At 42.2% G+C, this 19883-nt stretch overlaps 1 protein-coding gene across 1 annotated transcript in view; it reads left to right on the forward strand.

Moving 5' to 3' along the window:
• The first annotated feature begins 219 nt into the window (after nucleotides 1-219).
• CACNA1H (calcium voltage-gated channel subunit alpha1 H) overlaps nucleotides 220-19883 on the forward strand; it is a 457818-nt gene continuing 438154 nt past the window's right edge. Inside the window, exon 1 of the mRNA XM_065412515.1 lies at nucleotides 220-305. The gene's annotated coding sequence lies outside the window, so the exon portion shown is untranslated. The remainder of the gene's footprint in view (nucleotides 306-19883) is intronic.

Consider the following 19883-nt stretch of genomic DNA (forward strand, 5'->3'; position numbering starts at 1 on the left):
GTCCTGGCTGCTATCATGACTGATGGCGAGAGGAGAGAGCCCTTCCAGCCGCTGGCGAGCGACGAAGTCCGGGTGCCCATAGCCTCCCTCCCCAGCCAGGCAGCCCAGCCCGGGGAGGACGAGGATGCGCTCAGCCCTTGCAAGTCGATCCAGGGCAGCCTGGGCTCTGGAGGCTCCTCTGCCCGGGATCCAGCCCAGGAGGACGAGGAACAGGTCCCTTACCCGGCCCTGGCACCCACCGTCTTCTTCTGCCTCAAGCAAACCACCCGGCCACGCAGCTGGTGCCTCAGACTGGTCTGTAACCCATATCCTTTCCCAGGAGAGCTGCCCCATGCCCAGCTTGGGGCGTGGGGTGTCCTGCTGCTGGGTGCTTCCCCTCTGCCCCCCACCCCGAGGGCCATCTGTGTCCAGCACCTGGCGGTGGAGTTTCAGGCAGTGCTGGGGGAGCGCCGGTTGGTTTGGTTTGTTTCTCTGGATGGGTCAGGTTCCACCCTTGGAGTAACTCAGCTAAGTCCATGCAGTCAGGGATGATTATGGCAGACAGAGAAGCGTGGCAGGCTGCAGCCTTTAAAGCCACTTGGTTTGTGAATCCTTCAGGAAGAGACATGGTTGGTTCTAGCAGGAGTTGGTTTGAGGAGCAGGTCCTAGCCTCTTTGACCTAGAATTGAATGCAGCTGTTGTTAGGGGTGCACCTTTCAGAGCAAACTGATCCTACACCTTGTGCTAAACGGAGTGGTCTTTGCTACTTACAGAGAAAGATGAGCAGCAGTGGCTCGCATCAGCAGTGGGATTTTAGTGTCTCTTCTATTGTTCTGATTATTATTTATTGTACTGCCAGAGAACCCAAAAGCCTCCAGCAGGATCAGCATGTGTGTCCTGGTTAATAGGTCAGATATTCAGTTAAGGTTCTCCCAGTCCTGCTACTGTATAGGAAGCATTAAAGTATACTTCAAGCTACAAAGAAAGAAATAAAGCCCTGGTAAAATTCAAGAAGAAAAACCATAAAAAAAAACACACCTGGCCTTGTGCACATTAAGTCTTTTCTTGGATGCAAATAGAAACCAAGCATAATAGGGGGAAACGATTGAAAGCTAACTCATTTTAGGACCTGCAAAGAAACAACAAAATCAGAATTCCTTAAACTTTACCTATTTGTCCAGGGGAGTGGAAAAGAGTAAAGTTTAAAGATAGCTCCTTATTTGTGTTAAAAGCTGTGGGGAATTTGAGACCAGGAGTAACCCTTTAACTGTTTATATAAGAGATCTGTGAGTGCGTGTGTTACTTCACATTGGAAAATGAAACATATTAGAATTGGTTTTGAGAAGCTGAGTTCACGCCTGACTTTTCATTCTGGGTTCTGAAAGCTTCTGTTTGATTTTTTTTATTCTTTATTTTATTCACAACTAGGGATGGAGAAAGTGCAAACAGTCTTTCTAACTCCCCTTTTGTTCCCCAATTGCACCCCTCCAAATCCACCCCCCCTTCAAATAAAAAAAAAAGCAACGTGTTCTTAGTTGTGACAACTAGAAAACTGAATTTCAGGAAAATGCAAGAGACATCTTGTATGAAAGCAGAGTTGTTAGTTTGTCTTGATGATCTTCAGAATTGAGCTTTTAGCTTTGCTGCACATGTAAACGTGTCATGTAGGTGTAGCACTGACATTGTGCAGATAATTAATGCTTACATTTCCATTGATATCTGCCAGTAGGTTGCTGTCTGTATCCTGCCATTGCTATTATAAGCATTATTTATTAATATGGTTATTATTGATTTAGCTTTAGTTAACCAGTGTGCAATTGAGATCACTTTTTTTCCTAAGAATCAGCACCAACTTGTATGCTGTCATTCGAAGGAATTACACAATCCTCTTCAGAAAGCTGCTGTAATCCATTATTAAAAGAAATCCTTGGAGAGAAAACCCACAAACTTTATACCTCTGATTCTCCCCCTCACTTAAAGTAGCTTTACTCCAACTTTGAACCAGGCGGAGAGCAGAATTGGGCCATGTAGCTATTAAAATTGAATAGAGCAGAAAAGTGAAAATAAAACAAAGTAATGGCTCTTTTCATTGATGATTTTAGCTGCATAAATATTAAATATACATGATGATTCTACACCAAAAAATGTAATAAAACCAATGGTCAAGGGTAGCTTTTTATATCTAAGCAGTACAGTGAGTCAAGAGAGATTCTTCCCCATGTCCCCCGAGTAGGTTATCATGTTTCAATTTTATGGGGAGAAGAGGGGGGGAAGCCCCCTCTTCAGATTCAAGGACTATCCTTGTCCTTTATATTACCTATCGGGTTGATAATATCAAAATCCAAAAAATAGCCTTGACAAATTAACCTGCAGCTGTTTTAAAAAAAAAAAAAATGAGAGCGAGAAACCAACATCTGTCTTATGGGAGTGAGTCTTACGTAGCAGTGTTTTCTTTGGAACAGTAGTTGCATTCAAACCATTGTGTAGCATTACTGTACTTTATTCTTCAATGGAGCTTGATTATTTTTTTTGCAACTTTTCTCTAATCTTTCAATTGTATTTACAGGAAACAAAATTCCCTTAGCAAATTATCTGTGTGACATAAATGTAGACTTCGATGGATAATTGTGATGTTTGGTTACTAATGAGGCAGATCTAATCAAAACAATGTAAGCTTTATGCTGTAGTGGTATTGGCAGGTGAGTTGGTGTGGGGGGGGACTTTATTTTAACAGAACAGTGTTTGCAACATATAAAATGGTAACAAGTATCACTAGTATAAATCTGTACTGGAATTTCTCTAGTTTTCACTATTTCCAGTTGCTGGCAGTTTCATTCTATGTAGTGAAATTAATCTTTAAATCCTGACTGTAACTTTTTTAAAGACAGAGGGAGGAATAATATTTATTGATGACCATGTCTCTGAAGATATTTGGCTAGGCTTTGTCAAGCACCATAAAAGTTAGTAAAGAGATCTTCATCTTGCCCGTGAAACAATGCTCAGTCCAAATGACTGTACTGAAGTCTAAGGACTGCATGCATTTCAAATCACATTCAGTTGAAGGTCATCAGCTTTGGAAGGAATGCAACCAAAGCATTTTTGTGAAACTTAAAAAGCAGCCAGATGGAAAGACAGATAGATGAGGGGAGTGGATGGGTAGACAGAACAAGGGCCAGCACTCGATGAGCACCTGTCTTGGAAAAACTTAGCTTGAAAGAAATGTCAGATTCACAAAGGTGGTCTCTAACCAGTTATGCAATTTATGTGACTCTCCCTGCCTACCAAAGCATGAATCCATAAACCACAATACTGAGCAGCTTTGCATTAAAAGTTTCCTTTATTATGAAAAGAAGGGAAGCATCTTTACATTCTTTTTAATGGCCGAGTGAGAATATCTCTGTGGAAATGCCATGTCACCTGGGATGCACTATCCCCGTAAGCAAAGGAGTACGTTTCATAATTGTTATGCTTTTCCTTAAAGCAAACGTAGTTCTTTGTTCAATTTGACTTAGACAGTGATTTATTTGTAGGGAGGAAAACTAGGGAAGTCCTTTCCTGGCTAAATTATCTGTTTGTCGATTCTAAATATTTAATGACCCAGGGAATTTATGTGCCCATTGAAGCAGGCAGTCCACTTTCCTATCCTCTGTATTTTTATGTAGTTTGCATTATCATTTGATGAACATATTCTGCTAAGAGTTCTTTGTCCAGGCCTGCAGCTCGGAGACCTGTGTGTGGCTCCCCGCACTACTCAGCAAAGGAATTTCACCAACGTGCCACTGGCCTGTGAGGGATTTATACTCATCCAGCAACCCACAAAGTAGTTCTTATTAAATTGAAGGCATCTTATTATATTTTAATGGTCATTTCCTCTGCAAATGAACCACCTTCTTCTATTACAGAACAGACCTTTCCTTTCTTGCAGTGCAGGCTTGACTTCCTCTCAAAAGGCCCAGTATAGTGTCCATGAAAGCCAGTGGGAATCCTTCCACTAATATCAAGTGAGCGCTCGGTCAAGCACCATATGAACAGTGTATTCTATGTATATATTTGGATCTGTACTGAAAACACCAAATGCTTCTGCAGCTCAAGAAGATTTAATGAGTCCAAAGTGTGGGTAGGCTTCTGACTTATTGAAACCTTTGTCAGTCTAGCTCAATTTAGCTGTGAAACCACCCCAACAGCTCTAAATATTTGTGGATAGCATGGATCTAGGACTTACACCTGCTGTAGGTCATAAGTTATGGGCCAAAAGCATGGCTTGTTTCTGTGGCTTAAGCAGAGGGGGTTACCACAAGGCTTACCAATAGCTAAAAAAAGATTTTGCATGGTTTTCATGTCAGACAGGTGTGCACAGGATCAGTTACTGTAGGGATCGAAGGTCAGACATTCTGAACATGTCTGGCAGGAGGCATGTGCCCCCTGGAAATGTTTGTGAATTGTACAAAAATTGGGGTAATGTGTAGAGTACAGTTAACAGATGCCACATTTGTAGGCTTTTTTTTTTTTTCCAGTGGTTGCTCTTGATTCTGCAAGTAAACAGCAGCTAGGAAGACCCTGCATAGATTCCCCTAAAAGCTTGAATGTTTGTCTGTTAATACGTGCTTTGAAGCCTTACGAAATCATGGAATGCAAAAGGCCTGCAAATGAACTATGTTATTCCTATATGCAAGACTTAGTCAAACTGTTCTGTGCATTAAAGTTTCACCAAAAGTGGAAAAAACATCCCAACTAGATTTATGTTTGATTAATAGTGTGTTCCTATATGGTTGCTTTGTCAGGCTATTGCTTTATAGCATAATTCTTGTCCTATAGTTTAGTAAGTTATGTTTTGAATATAGGAGATAAGTCCTTTAAAAAAACTCCAGCGTTACCTTTCAACTCTATTTCAACAATAAATTCATCATATATGATAGCACAAAGCTAATAAGCAGCCTGAAAGTAACTGTTGTGAGTCTGAGCATTGGTTTAAATTTAATCCTTTACTATCAGGTCTAAAGAGTTTTTCCCCTCTGTCATTATTGATTTACTTAGTTTTGCTTTTTATTTAAAATATAATTGGAAGCAAACTTACTTATTTCTCTCAGTACTGGATCTCCTACACAGGTTTATTTATAGAGGTCTGTGGGTAGGACTTTGTGTATGGTAGCATGTTCTCTGGTATAGTGTTGGGTTTGCTTTTGAGTTTTTTTTTTCCTGGTTCTTATTTACAATAAATGACAGCTCTATAGAAATAATCCGAGTTTGCTTTTTAATGTAGATTTTACTACTGGTCCCATTTCAGTAAAAGATGGTCAATCTGTATCTGAGTTTGGATTTTGATTGTTTTGAGCTGTTGGCTGACAAACATGTAATAGATGGACCAGTTTGTGTTGCTAATTTGCAGTCAACATGGGCAAAGTATGCGATGGACAGCGGTTTAATTTGCTGGAATGTGGAACGCTGATTTTATGGCAATCGCTGTTGTGTATGCAACTGAACAGAATACTTGCTGTATCATTGGCTGTAGGAACATCCTGTCACTCAACGTATAATCCCCAGTAGTAATTAAATCTGTGAATTTTGACAGAAAACTGTCTCAGCTTTGTGGTTCATATGGGTCTGGTGAGATGAGAACAACTTTTGACAACTAAATAGCTACTGTAAAAGGCCCATTTCTGCATTCCTAAATCTGAGAAAACCCCCATTGACTTTCATCTCACAAGTGACTAGGAGTGTGATCTATAGCCCATTGAAGTCAAATGGACTTCAGTGGGCATTGGGTCAGTCTGTCTAGGGTAGCTATACGGGCCCATTACCTTCAAATCTGAGCACCCCACTATCTTTAATGTCTTTTCCCTCACAACACTTGGTTCAAGCCCTAAAAAGAACACCCAGAGGAGCTTTCCATATAGGCATTACAGGGTCTGGGCCAAAGACTGCAGTGCTGCTCTGCCTGTTATTTCAGAGCATCCCCTAGCATCTAGTTCCTAATGCTACTTGCAGGAGGGATGCAGATCAAATTACTTCAGGCACTTTGGCTAGATGCTTTGTTTGGTCTATTTTGAGAAAAGAAAAAGTGCCGGAATTAAGAACGTAATCAGTTCTGGATGGGGAAAAAGCATGTTTCATTCAACAAGGTTCAGTTCTTTCACTCATGAAAGACTCAAGGCTTGGCCTCCCCCATCCTCACAACAGCAGCCGATTGTTTGGGTTTGTTTAAGAAGTTTGCTGCTCGGCCAAGTTCACGAGTGTTGTCTGACAGGCGCCTTGAATTTGTGTTTCTTAGTTCCTTATCCCACTGTTACTATGAACAGTGGTTACTATGGACTCTGTGATATACAACCATATACACGTGTTCTAACTACGTAATTGTTTAGCCTATACGTCACATTTTAGTTGAGGCACGAAGAGAAAGAATTGTCAATTTCCAGGAGTTTAAGCCCAAACTTCAGTGGTGTGTGCATGTGTGTTTGATTTTTAGAGAATGTTGTATCAGCCTTGATGGGCCGTTTCATGAAATCTTTACTCCACTTTTAATCTGTGCTTGCTAAGTCTAAACTCCGGCTGACTCAATGGGCGTTCTGCCTGAGTAACACCTGAATCAGAATTTGCCTAATATAAATATTTACATGTCATTTAAATAAAATATTTAAGGTGCACTAGAAGAAACCATCATGTAACAAATGTATTGACGGGCCTAACCCTGAGAGCCGTTGAGCATCCACAGCTCCTGTTGAATTCAACAAGAGGCGCAGGTACCACACCCTTAGTTGAAATCTTCCGCTGGATTACAAGCAATTACAAAACACCAATTAAAAAAAAGAAATCCCATGTAAATTACAATTCTTCTAAAAATATGTTGGCCACATGAATCTCTGTTTTTTAAATTCATTAATTTCAGTGGGTTTTACATCAAGAAAGGATGGGCTCTAGATAACTAATCAAGTAACTTTTTTAATATCAAAGAGAAGTGCATTTTAATAGGGCTAAATGCAAATGTATACACCTGGGAACAAACAATATAGACCATACTTACAGGATGGGGGACTCTAGGGTGACCCGACAGCAAGTGTGAAAAATTGGGACGGGGGTGGGGGGTAATAGGCGCCTGTACAAGACATAGCCCCAAATATGGGGACTGTCCATCTAAAATCGGGACATCTGGTCACCCTAGGGCAGTGGTTTTCAAACTGCGGGTTGCAACCGAGTACTGGGTCGTGGAATGGAAGGCACTGGGTTGCGGCGGCTCTAGTCAGCACCGCCGACCAGGCCGTTGAAAGTCCTGTCGGCGGTGCTGCCCGGCTAAGGCACGCTAGTCCCTACCGGTTCTGACACCATGCTGCACCCCGGAAGCGGCCAGCAGTAGGTCCGGCTCCTAGGCGGGAGGGCCATGGGACTCCGCACACTGCCCCTACCCCGGGCACCAGCTCCACACTCGCAGTGGCCGGGAACTGGCCAATGGCAGCTGGGGGGCAGGTGCTGCATGGAACTGCTTGCGTGCCTCCGCCTTGGAGCTGGACCTGCTGCTGTCCGCTTCTGGGGCGCAGTGCTGTCCGCAGTGCCAGGAAGTCTGCCTTAGCACGCCCGCTGACTGGGAGCCGCCCAAGGTAAGCCCATGCCCCAACCCTGCGCCCTAATCCCCTGCCCCAGCCCTGAGGCCCCCCCAAACCCTGAGCCCCTTCCTGCACCCCAAACCCCTCATCCCTGGCACCACCCCAGAGTCTGCACCCCCAGCCCAGAGCCCTGACCCTCTCCCGCACCCCTACCCCAGCCCAGAGCCCCCTCCCACACTCTGAACCCTTCATTACTGGCCCTACCCCGCAGCCCTCACCCCTGCACCCCAACCCTCTGCCCCAGCCCTGAGCCCATCCCACACCCCAAACCCCTCATCCCCAGCTCTGTTGGATCACGGGCATCAACAATTTTCTTCAACTGGGTCGCCAGAAAAATTTTTTGAAAACCACTGCACTCGGGGACTCTATCCTGGGAAGCAGTGACTCTGAAAAAGATGTGGGGATTGTGGTGCATAGCACAAGCTCCCAGCGTGATGCTGTGGCCAAAATAGCTAATGCGATCCTGGGAAGCATAAGCAGGAGTACCTTGAATAGGTGTAGCTCTGTGTTTTGGTGCTTGTGTGACCACTGCTGAATCATTGTTCAGTCACCTCTCAGAGCCATTGTTTTAGGCTCTTTTCAGACTCGCACAGGCATCAGTTTAAGTTCAGCTCCTATTTTGAGGTGTTATTTGCACCCATAAGGGCTAGACACTTGTTTTTAAATGAAAGCTGAGATTCTGGATCATAGCTTTGCAGCAAAGAGTGAAATTCTGTGGTAAATTTTGTGATCATAGAATATGCTGGACCATATGTATGTAGTGAACCCAGATATAACCGTGTTTGTGCTGGTGCATAAGAATAAGAAAGTGAAATTTATTATTAAAAAAGGTGAAACTGACAAGACCGTTTTCATTATTTAAGCTGAGTGAAGCGCACAAAGTAAACCAAGAGCATAAATAATGAAAATTAAATGAGAGCTTTAATATTATTTTGGTGTTCAACATAAAAGTTGTTGTTAATGACACAAGTAAAGTTTTTTTTTTTTTTTTTCCTTTCAAATATATGGGCCCAAATTCATTCCTGGTAGAACCTCATTGATTTACACCAGTAATGAAGATGATCATGAATTTTATGACCTTGACTGTAGTCTCTTCTCTATCCCTAGTGGATGTTTAATTTAATTACACGGCCACTGTAATGCATAACTGTCCACCACAGTTATGCATCTTTGGTCAATAAAGGCCTAAACCCAAATTGCAAAAGGTGCTGCTGATTAGTATTCATTGGGAAATGCACATAAGAAACTTCTACGTATTTCCCCAGCATGCCTTAATCTAGTTACCACTGTTATTTCCATAAAGACCAATTCACCCAACGGTTAAAACGCACACACAATATTCCCAATTTATATGATCTCATCAGAGAAATTAAATTTAACCTTTTACATGTCTTTTTCATTATTGTCCTAGCATTTGAAATGGCTCTCTACTAAATTACCTACCAAAAGACGTTTTAAAGAGAATTGACTGTTACTCCAGTATCTTTTTCAAGGTTACGCCTAATCTCCTTGCTGTAATTGTTCCATATTTGTGCTTATTTTTTTTACAGTGCATCTGTAATATTTCACATCGCTAAAGCACAGAAAATTTAACTGGCTACTTGTCAGCCCACGTAGAAAACTAATCCTAAAAGATCTTGTTAAAGTTTTGCAATAGCCTTTGGTTTTTCTGCCTCTCTGACTTGGTAGGAACCAATAAATGCAATCAAGTTTGTTTACAACTGTCTCACATGTGTAGGACATGGGTATGTTTGCTTTTTCCATTGTGTCCCTGGGCCCGATCCTCAGATGGTATAAATTGGCACAGCATAGTCAATGGTGTCAAGTATCAGAGGGATAGCCGTGTTAGTCTGAATCTGTAAAAAGCAACAGAGGGTCCTGTGGCACCTTTAAGACTAACAGAAGTATTGGAGCATAAGCTTTCGTGGGTGAATGCCCACTTCATCAGACGGAGGTCTTGCGTCTGACGAAGTGGGCATTCACCCATGAAAGCTTATGCTCCAATACTTCTGTTAGTCTTAAAGGTGCCACAGGACCCTCTGCTGCTTTTTACATAGTCAATGGGACTACCCAGATTTATACCACCCATGGATCTGTACACATACATCTACTTTGTGTGTGTGTATAGTACGTATAGTTGTTATACCTTAAGAAGTTAAAGTCTAAATATTGCTTTTACAAATGGATTTTATGCAGTACTGTCCCAGGTTGGGTATAGATCTTTTCCCAAGCATCATATGTTAATTTAATTTAATTTTTCTTAAAGATTTGGTTGTCTTTTTTTTTTTTTTTTTTTTTTTGCAGGGTTGGGGAGAGTCACAGAGAATTTTTTAAAATGAGAATTAGTTTTCAAGTGATACTCATTGAACTTAGCCAAGGAATCATTAAGTCATCTAGCCACACAGATATTGTTATAGGTTTTATTGCACTATTTTACTCTGTATTTCACTATTTAAAGGCTGAAGTCAAAAAGCTGCGCCCATTGAGGTCAATTAGCAATGTTCTGATAGACCTTATTGGAAGCAGGACCTAAAATTCAGCTGCCGTGTGCTATCTAAACAGTAAGCCTGATTCGCTGCTCATGTTGGAATTATTCCACAGTGGTAACTGGAGTTATATTGGTTTACAATCTGCAGTGAGTTAGTGCTGAATCAGTCCTCTTGTTTTTAAACTATTCCAAAAGCCAAGGATCGTAGGCTACTCTCCATCTCCAGTGCCCAAGCTTGTTGGCTTTCTACTGGATTATAACGGTGACTCTTGCATCTCCATTCACTTACGCTGGCGCAAATCAGGAGTAGCCCCATTGAAATCAATGGGAGCTGTGGATGCTTAGTAACTTCCCCCCCCCCCACCACCACCACTAAAGAGAAGCCGTGACACATTCCAGGGCTGAATTCAAACCAGGAGTGCCTCCAAACCATGCAGCGAAAACCTTTGCCACTAGTATTAAAACTCATGTAAAAATATGTTAGCTCTATTTACACAGATGTTCTAAAAGAACATTGGTCCAGATTTTGCCATTAATTCTTAAGGTAGCATCTGGCATTACATCTAATCCTTTAATCCAGCTGTAGCAGCAGCCTTGTGTTTTTAAGTAAGATCATATTTGTCTTTACTTTTAAGTGAATATTTAGCTCCATGAGATGGAAGGGAATTTATCTTTCTCCCCTAATAGTTAATTTTGCGATAACTTGGAACAACTTAAAATCATCAGGGAACATACTGTATTTCTGAACCAGCAATTAGAAGTCACCAGCCTGAGTAGAGACAAATTTAAAGTGAATTATTTGCTGATTAGCTCTGTACAGTCTTCCCACAACTATTCAGAGACTCCCGTTGCATGAAATTTTATGCTGGTCACTCTAGAACTGGTCTTCCTTGGGTAGAGATTTGACAAGATGCAACTGTAGGAGACAATTTCTCTTTCTCCTTCTTAATAAAATCTGTTTTGAGCACTGTACCAGTCTGACTGGTTTGACAATGGTCTAAATGCACAGATTCAAGATCTAATTTTGCCCATTTCAATTGACAGATGGAAACTGTGTGCTTTTACAAAGCTAGTAGTGTCTAATAATTTCACTCAGAAGTAGTGCTGATGAAAGCAGTCCAAAAAGGATGTAATTGGATTTTTTTTAAGAAGGTGAATACAAGTTACATGTGCAAGTCTCGCCTCCTCTTTCCGTCATTGCCGTCCAAACGAGGAGAATGTTTGCTTGAATATCTAACATTCTGGCAAATTTTGCTGCAGGAAAAGTAAACTACAAGTTTTATGGTTCATGGTTGTTTGCAACATCTGTCAAGTTCCAGAAGGATGAAGATTTTGAGTAGCAATGATGTTTGATGAATGTTACAAATAGATAAGAGTAGGAAAATTCTTCTACCCTCCCACCCCCTTGCTCCCGAGAAGGTCCTGTGCTGAACCCTTTTGTTTCCACCACACTTGTCTTCATCCACACATTTGATATATTTGTTCAAATGGGCATAGATTAAACTCCAGGAGTTTCGGGACCCCCGACCAGGCCCACAGGTTACCTTACAAACCTAACAAAGCAGACCCCCACCTCTTGCACTAGCAGACAAAACCACTACTAACTCTGAGTTCAGATCCAAGGAACAGGTTTATTTCAGCATAGGCACAGAATGCCGCACTGCAGTGATCAAGTGGGATATGCCAGGCCAATGGTTTGGCTACATTGACATGGAATTAAATTTCAGTACACTCTTTTTATACCCAAGATGACACCATGCTTTTTATCAACACTCCCTCCTCTGATTCGTTACATAATAAATGTCTGTGCTCAAATATAAAATTCCACATTACAGACTGGATTATGTAACATGCTTACCTATTTCTTAGCAATAATAAAACTATTGGCAGGGACTTCTAGGACTTTTCTTGTTTATTCGGCTTATAGTTGGTGGGGTTCCCGTAACCTTTCATTGTAACTTTCTCCTTGTCCTGTACCCAAATCAGGGACATTTGAAGAATTGAATAACAGGATACTTATTAAACCAAATGGCTTTGTTTGCACGCCTTCCCAATAGGTTTATTCAAAGGCCACACTAAAAACTAGGGGCCAACCATTATATTGGTTATGTACTTGCTTGTCTGTTACTAGCTACTATGTTTATGTCTATGTAATCTATTCAATACATGATTAAATACACTTAGGCCCTTCCATTTTACATGAGATAAGTTCACCTAGTCACTGTCTCACCTAATTACACCCTGCTGCTCAGATTTCACCAGGATGGCATTTGGGAAGGAAAACATAAATTGACCCCTTTTTCATTGAAGATGACCGATTAGGAAAAGGCTGGAAAAGTAGCCGTGAAACGAACTAAACCCAGTGGTTTGAATATCGCGTCTGTCCCCAGGAGGACGAAAGAGGGACATTCCTTGGGGCTTGGGTTTCAAGCACAGCTGCCGAAAAGCAAACAGTAAAACATAGTACTATAGAGACACAGCCACCCTGCTCGCAGGGCCGTGGGGGTTTGTACCCCAGGGAGGCCCCCTCCCCAAGCAGCCTGGTATGTAAGGGGATTGCACCGCCTTCACTGGGATTCATTCTGTGGGCCAGTGTTGAGGGGGAGCGGCTGTGGTCCTAGCACAGTGAAGGGAGGAGCCCTTGTGTTCCTCAAGTCCTGACATGCTCCTTGGATGTTCCTTCCCCTTCACCTCTGCACACTCGTATCACATTCTGGCAATTTCTCTATCTTAGGGTTCTATACAGCCACACGTCACCGTGGTATCGGAGCACCTGCCACGTACAATTGATAGCAACAGCGCAGTCCCTCCTGCATTTCATGCAGTCTCTAGACCACCCTCCTTCCTGAGAGCACTGGACAACCTTGAACTCCGTGCAGGGGCATCCATCCTGCGAACCCTTACTTGTGAGGAGTCCTTCCTCCCTGGGTCATCTCAGTGATGTCAGCAAGATCAATGGGACAATTCAGTGAGGAAGGGCTACTCTCCCCATTGGCAGGTCTAGGCTGTAAACTAAAGAAGCAGCAACAGGTTTTGTTTTGCACCTGCCCTGATATTTCTGGAAACTCTCCCACCTAATAGGCTGGGTTGTTTGCACCTCACAGTTGTTGTATAAAGACGTCGAAGCACTTTTCACGCAGGAGGTTATCAACCAATTTTATTTCTTAGTGCACTTTTTAATTAAGGCTGCTAGTCCTAGGGTGACATCCTGGCCCTATTGAAGTCAGAGAATTTTGTCGTTGACTTCAGTGGAGCCAGGATTTCACCCCTGAAGTATAAGTTCTTGTACAGAGGTAATGAGCAGTTTTGATTTATTAAAATCAGGACCCTATTCTTCCTTTGGCTGCACATGCCTAGCTCCCGTTTACTTTAATACGACCCATGCCTATGGCTCCACGATCAGGATTTAGCCCTAAATACATTGTGTATCACCAACCTCTTATAAGTGTGTTTGTCTGGAGTCTCTAACTGTATATTGCACAGTGTAATTTTGTTTTTTAAGATAGATCAACTGTGCTGTCGTGAGGACTTGAAAGATTGGAGCATATCTGTTCATTAGGATTATTTAATTTCATAGCCTGGAGGCATCGGTGACACTGAACAACTGCTGGAAAAATTATCCCCTCTTCTTCTGCTCCTGATCCTCTTATTTTTAGGAGTATAACCATTTTGTTCTTGTTCAACAGCCTGAGACCTATAGACATATGCAGGGGGCTGGGGAAGGCTAGTAATGAGAAGAAGCACACCATGGACTAGTACCTTTAGTTTTATGTGTGTCTCCCTATTCAGAATTTCCTATCCATTTCCCAGAGGACCGGTTAAATGCCGGGGTCTGTAAAAGTGCTGGAAATTCCTTCGTCTCACTTTTCGATAAAGGATTCAATTTCGGCTCTCTCAAATCCAGTAACGGAAAAAATGAAGCCAAAAGGCCCTTTTGTTTGAAATATACGTGTGTCGTTTTTTCTCTATATCCACGATGTTGAACATGGTTTCTGCAATTTCAAGCGTATGCCTTTCCTGTAAACACGTTTATTAGAGTAGCTACAGCTCGCGTCGTTATGCTGTAGCTAAGGATCTCTCAGCCATTCCATTATAGACCTCTATTTCCTAATGGTTTTTAAGGCTGCAGTAAAAACTCACTCCACGCTGAATCATATTTCTTTTATGTGAATATAGAGTTTGTGAAAGGTACTGGATTAATGGCCCTGGAGAGTTAAAGCTCTTATGAAGACACAAAACAAGTGCAATATGCCAGTTTCACCACACTGCCCTGCCAGTGTTCCTCAGATCTACGCTTCAGTCACTATGGACCATTCAGTCCTTTGTGTCTGTGCTGAGGCCTCCAGCATCATGCCCTATTGTGATAATAGCATTTTTGTGGGGTGGTCCCTATCTGCCCTGTAGGAACTGGACTGAGAAACCAATTCATTTTGTGGATGCTGTTAAGTAGTTTTCTGATGGTAATAGCTTTTGGTCACTACTGACCAGGACAGTGTTTGAAGTGGTCACTTGGAAATCAGAGTGAAATCCTGGCCCCTTTAAAGTCCAATGGAAATTTTGCTGTTGCCTATAATGAGGCTAGAATTTCACCCTCTAATTCTGGGTGTGATTCTCCTCTTGTTTACACTGGTTTAACTCCGTTGACTTAGAATCATAGAATATCAGGGTTGGAAGGACCTCAGGAGGTCATCTAGTCCAACCCCCTGCTCAAAGCAGGACCAATCCCCAACTAAATCATCCCAGCCAGGGATTTGTCAAGCCAGGCCTTAAAAACCTCTAAGGAAGGAGATTCCACCACCTCCCTAGGGAACCCACTTCAACAGAGTCACTCCTGACTTACACCGATGTAAATGAGATAAGAATCAAGCCCTGGATATCACCATTCCCAACTCCCCGGCATGCATTTCGTACATCAAGCTACAACTTTGACGTACAAGGTTACAGGCTGGGATCCATTTTATGATATTTTGCGAAACTGGTGGAAGTGGGATGCATTGTGATGGGGAAAAAATCAGATTCTTCGCTAAGTTCAGTAAAATCAAAATATAGTGGTTTCCTACGGTTATTTTTTTGCATCATTATTGTTCAGTAATTTTGTTTCTCATTGACTGAAATTTCCCAGACGCTGCTGAGTCACAACGATACGACTCTCTCTGGGGTTTTCGTTTAGCTGAACAGTGCACTTGCTGCTGGAGTATTTGCTTCCCCACCCCCCAAATGCATATTGTAAAGGGATTTACTACATAGATTGGGTTCTCGTGTATGGACAATCAATTATGGAACTAATGAGCCTTTCATATTATTATTATTTATTTAGTTGTAATAGTGCCTAAGGCCCTACCCCAGATGAGAGCTCCGTTGTGCCAGGCACTGTAAAGGTACATTGTAAGACAATCCCAGCCCCAAAGAGTTTACAATCTGTATAGAGAAGACAGATTAAAAAAAGGGAAAGAAAGGCACAGAAGAGATGAAGAGACTTGCTCAAGCACACGGGATTAGAACCACGGTTGCCTGACGTCTAGCCTAGTGCACTATTCACTGGACCACAGTGCTGCTTTAATTTTTCTAGCTGTCTCCAATTCCCTGCACTTCCTGTAAGCTATTTTAAAATATTTTGTATCCATATGAGCAAAGAGAAATGTGGTCTTACAAATGGGCACCAGTTCTTACTATTATTTATTGGCAGTCGTATCTACTATGTTCCAGGCACTTTCCAAACGCTCGAGAAGGGCAGTCTGTACCTGGGAAGCTTACAGTCTGAAGCTGGACAAGCAGACAGAGGTTATGGACAAGGGAACAGAAACAACAATAGGCAAACTTTATATATAAATAGTATATGAACTATAGCTATTATATATTGTGTATAGCTAATGTGCCATCTTGACTCACTGCCAACTTATTGAACATCTTAGCATTGCCTTTCTGGGGACAGTTGTATGCCCACCTATTAGAGTTACATAATACTTCTGCCATCTTAAGACCAGATCCTTCTGCACGTCCTCGTTAGAACAGTACCACCGCGCGTCAAAGGGACTAATCAATTGAGTAAGGGGTGTGGGATCCGGCCTCCCCCAAGACAGGAAGGCAAACTAATGCAGATGCAGGTGCCTGCTTCTTATCACTTTGTTCTGATAGCTGTCGGTTTAGTTCTCAATAGTGGTGTCACAAAGATACATTTGAAGGCATCTGTAGTACGTTTCTGGTTATGCAGAATGGGACAGGAGGGGAAGGGTTAAAAGTCGGGAAACAGGGGAGCCCTCAGAAAACCCCTCTGGAATCTTATCTTGTGTAAAAGAGCAAATAGCAAACAATAAGTCATCCTGTCGAAGCCTGAGGTATTGCAGCAGACCTGGCATCTTAAGAACACATATCACCATGGGGTGACTTAAAGACCAAGTTCAAGTCAGCCTTAACCCTGCATTTCCTGGCTCTGACTGATATAAGCCAGACCCATCATGTTGTTTGAACACGGCCTTTGTGGTGCGGGTGATTAATTGAAACGTAAGCTTCCTCACCGTTCATCGCCGCTTCCTGCGCTCCTTCAGCCCGTTACATTTCATTCCGTCAGTTTATTATAAATAAAATTTAGATGCCGAGCTGAACCATCCATGGCACACGTCTTTTTCTTTGCAGTAGCCAAGCACGAATCAGCGTCGAGGCAATTGAGGTATTTTAATGTAACTTTTCAAACTCGTATCTCTACAAAATGTGACTTGTGTTTACAGGAGTGGGCATTTAACAGTCTTTTATCGAAACATGTGGAAATCTATCGTCCCAGTGATTGCTCTATGCAGGTGCATTCCTGCAGACAGGTATATATTGTACTGTCCTACAATGTCTGTAGATCTACTTAAGTCCCATTGTTCTGTAGACGTAGCCTTGTTTGTCTGTGTCTAGCGAGCTGCACTTTCATCATTTCCTCCAACCAGCTCTGCAAAGCTCTTTGCAACTTCTTATCACTTTGATTCCTCCTTTCACTAGCATATGTTCTTGGCAGGCAGACCAATTTCATGATACCGAAAAGTACATCATTTCAAACAGATAAGATGTTGGCGAAACAAAGTGACTGGGTTCGTTAGCTTTATGTTTGGGAGCAGCCAGTAGCAAATGGGATGGTTGAAACTCTAAAGGGATGGGCCAAATTCATCCCTGGTATACCTTACTGATTGGAAATTACTCCAGAAATTATTAGGTATTATGTTGCGGTAGTATCTGGAGGCCGCAATCAGGGATTCGGGCCTAGGCACAAATGCGATGACCCAAAGAGCTTACAATGTAAGTAAAGTGTGTATTTGGTTCATGGAGTGTGTCCTGAATCTGATCCAATCGTATGCTGGATCCTGTCCAGGTTTCATGCAATTTTTAGATGCCTCTTGGAGAACAACGCCTTATGAGAAGGACTGACTGAAATTGGAGTGGAAGGCCAAGGCACAAAATGAGATCAAACTAGCTAGAAACATAAAGGGTAACAAGAAATCATTCTACAAATACGTTAGCAGCAAGAGGAAGACCAAGGACAGGGTAGGCCCACTACTCAATAAGGGGGGAGGGAAATAACAACAGAAAATGTGGAAATGGCAGAGGTGCTTAATGGCTTCTTTGTTTCTGTTTTCACCAAGAAGGTTGGTGGTGATTGGACGGCTAACGTAGTGAATGCCAGTGAAAATGAGGTAGGATCAGAAGAGGCTAAAATAGGGAAAGAACAAGTTAAAAATTACTTAGACAAATTAGATGTCTTCAAGTCACCAGAGCCTGATGAAATGCATCCTAGACTACTGAAGGAGCTGACTGAGGAGATATCTGAGCCATTAGCAATTATCTTTGAGAAGTCATGGAAAACGGGAGAGATTCCAGAGGACTGGAAAAGGGCAAATATAGGGCCCATCTATAAAAAGGGAAATAAGGAAAACCCAGGGAATTACAGACCAGTCAGCTTAACTTCTGTACCCTGAAAGATAATGGAGCAAATAATTAAGCAATCAATTTGCAAACATCTAGAAGATAATAAGGTGATAAGTAACAACATGGATTTGTCAAAAACAAATCATGTCAAAACAACCTGATAGCTTTCTTTGATAGGGTAACAAGCTTTGTGGATAGGGGGGAAATGGTAGACGTGGTATATCTTGATTTTAGTAAAGCTTTTGATACTGTCCCGCATGACCTTCTCATAAATAAACTAGGGAAATGCAACCTAGATGGACCTACTATAAGGTGGGTGCAAAACTGGTTGGCAAACCATTCCCAGAGAATAGTTATCAGTGGTTCACAGTCATGCTGGAAGGACATAAGGAGTGTGGTCCCGCAGGGATCAGTTCTGGGTCCGGTTCTGTTCAATATCTTCATCAGTGATTTAGATAATGGCATACAGAGTACACTTATAAAGTTTATGGACGATACCAAGCTGGAAGGGGTTGCAAGTGCTTTGGAGGATAGGATTAAAATTCAAAATCATCTGGACAAACTGGAGAAATGGTCTAAAGTAAACAGGACGAAATTCAATAAGGACAAATGCAAAGTACTCCACTTAGGAAGGAACAATCAGTTGCACACGTACAAAATGGGAAATGACTGCCTAGGAAGGAGTACTGTGGAAAGGGATCTGGGGGTCATAGTGGACCACAAGCTAAATATGAGTCAACAGTGTAACACTGTTGCAAAAAAAAGCAAACATCATTCTGGGATGTATTAGCAGGAGTGTTGTAAGCAAGACACGAGAATTCTTCTGCTCTACTCTGCGCTGATTAGGCCTCAACTGGAGTATTGTGTCCAGTTCTGGGCACCACATTTCAGGAAGGATTTGGACAAATTGAAGAGAGTCCAGAGAAGAGCAACAAAAATGATTAAAGGTCTAGAAAACATGACTGATGAGGGAAGATTGAAAAAACTGGATTTGTTTAGTCTGGAAAAGAGAAGACAGAGAGGGGACATCATAACAGTTTTCAAGTATGTAAAAGGTTGTTACAAGGAGGAGGGAGAACAATTGTTCTACTTAACCTCTGAGGATAGGACTAGAAGTATTGGGCTTAAATTGCAGCAAGGGGATTTAGGTTCGACATTAGGAAAAACTTCCTAACTGTCAGGGTGGTTAAACACTGGTATAAATTGCCTAGGGAGGTTGTGGAATCTCCATCATTGGAGATTTTTAAGAGGAGGTTAAACAAACACCTGTCAGGAATAGTCTAGATAATTAGTCCTGCCACAAGTGCAGGGGACTGGACTAGATGACCTCTCGAAGTCCCTTCCAGTTCTATAATTCTAACAAGAACTTCTAATGAAAGCTCCAGTACTCTCCAGTACATTACGTTTAATGGTAATTTGGCGTTCAGCCCCCCTCCTAGGCAGCTTTGCAAATCTTAGCCCTTAGCTGGGTCTGAAATTATTCAAGCCTCAAAGAAGGTTCTTCATTTAGCCGGTTATCTGGGATGGCACTTTAAGTGCCTATTTTTATGTCATATTCCTTGTTTAGCTCTAGCATGACTGAGTGACTCGTTTATTTAAAAACGTTGTTTAGAGAGTATTGTGACTCGCTGAGGAGCGATATAGCTCTATGGCTAACCACTATCAACTAAATTAATACTCTGGTGGTTTTGACACTGGGCAGAATCCAGTTTGCCTTACTCATAAGAGTAGCCCTGTTGACACCAATGGGAATGACTCGTGTGAATTAGGGGATCAGGGTTTGGCCAATTTGCATTCATCACGGTCAGGATTTGGCACTAGTCACACATACCTTTTAAATGACTCTCAGGATCTGGGACCCAAACGTCCAGACCTTTTTGGGTCTGCTCAACCCCTACTCCATAGCATTTGGCGCTCTT

The sequence above is a fragment of the Emys orbicularis genome, chromosome 10, assembly GCF_028017835.1.
Source record: "Emys orbicularis isolate rEmyOrb1 chromosome 10, rEmyOrb1.hap1, whole genome shotgun sequence".
Taxonomy (NCBI): Eukaryota; Metazoa; Chordata; order Testudines; family Emydidae; genus Emys; species Emys orbicularis.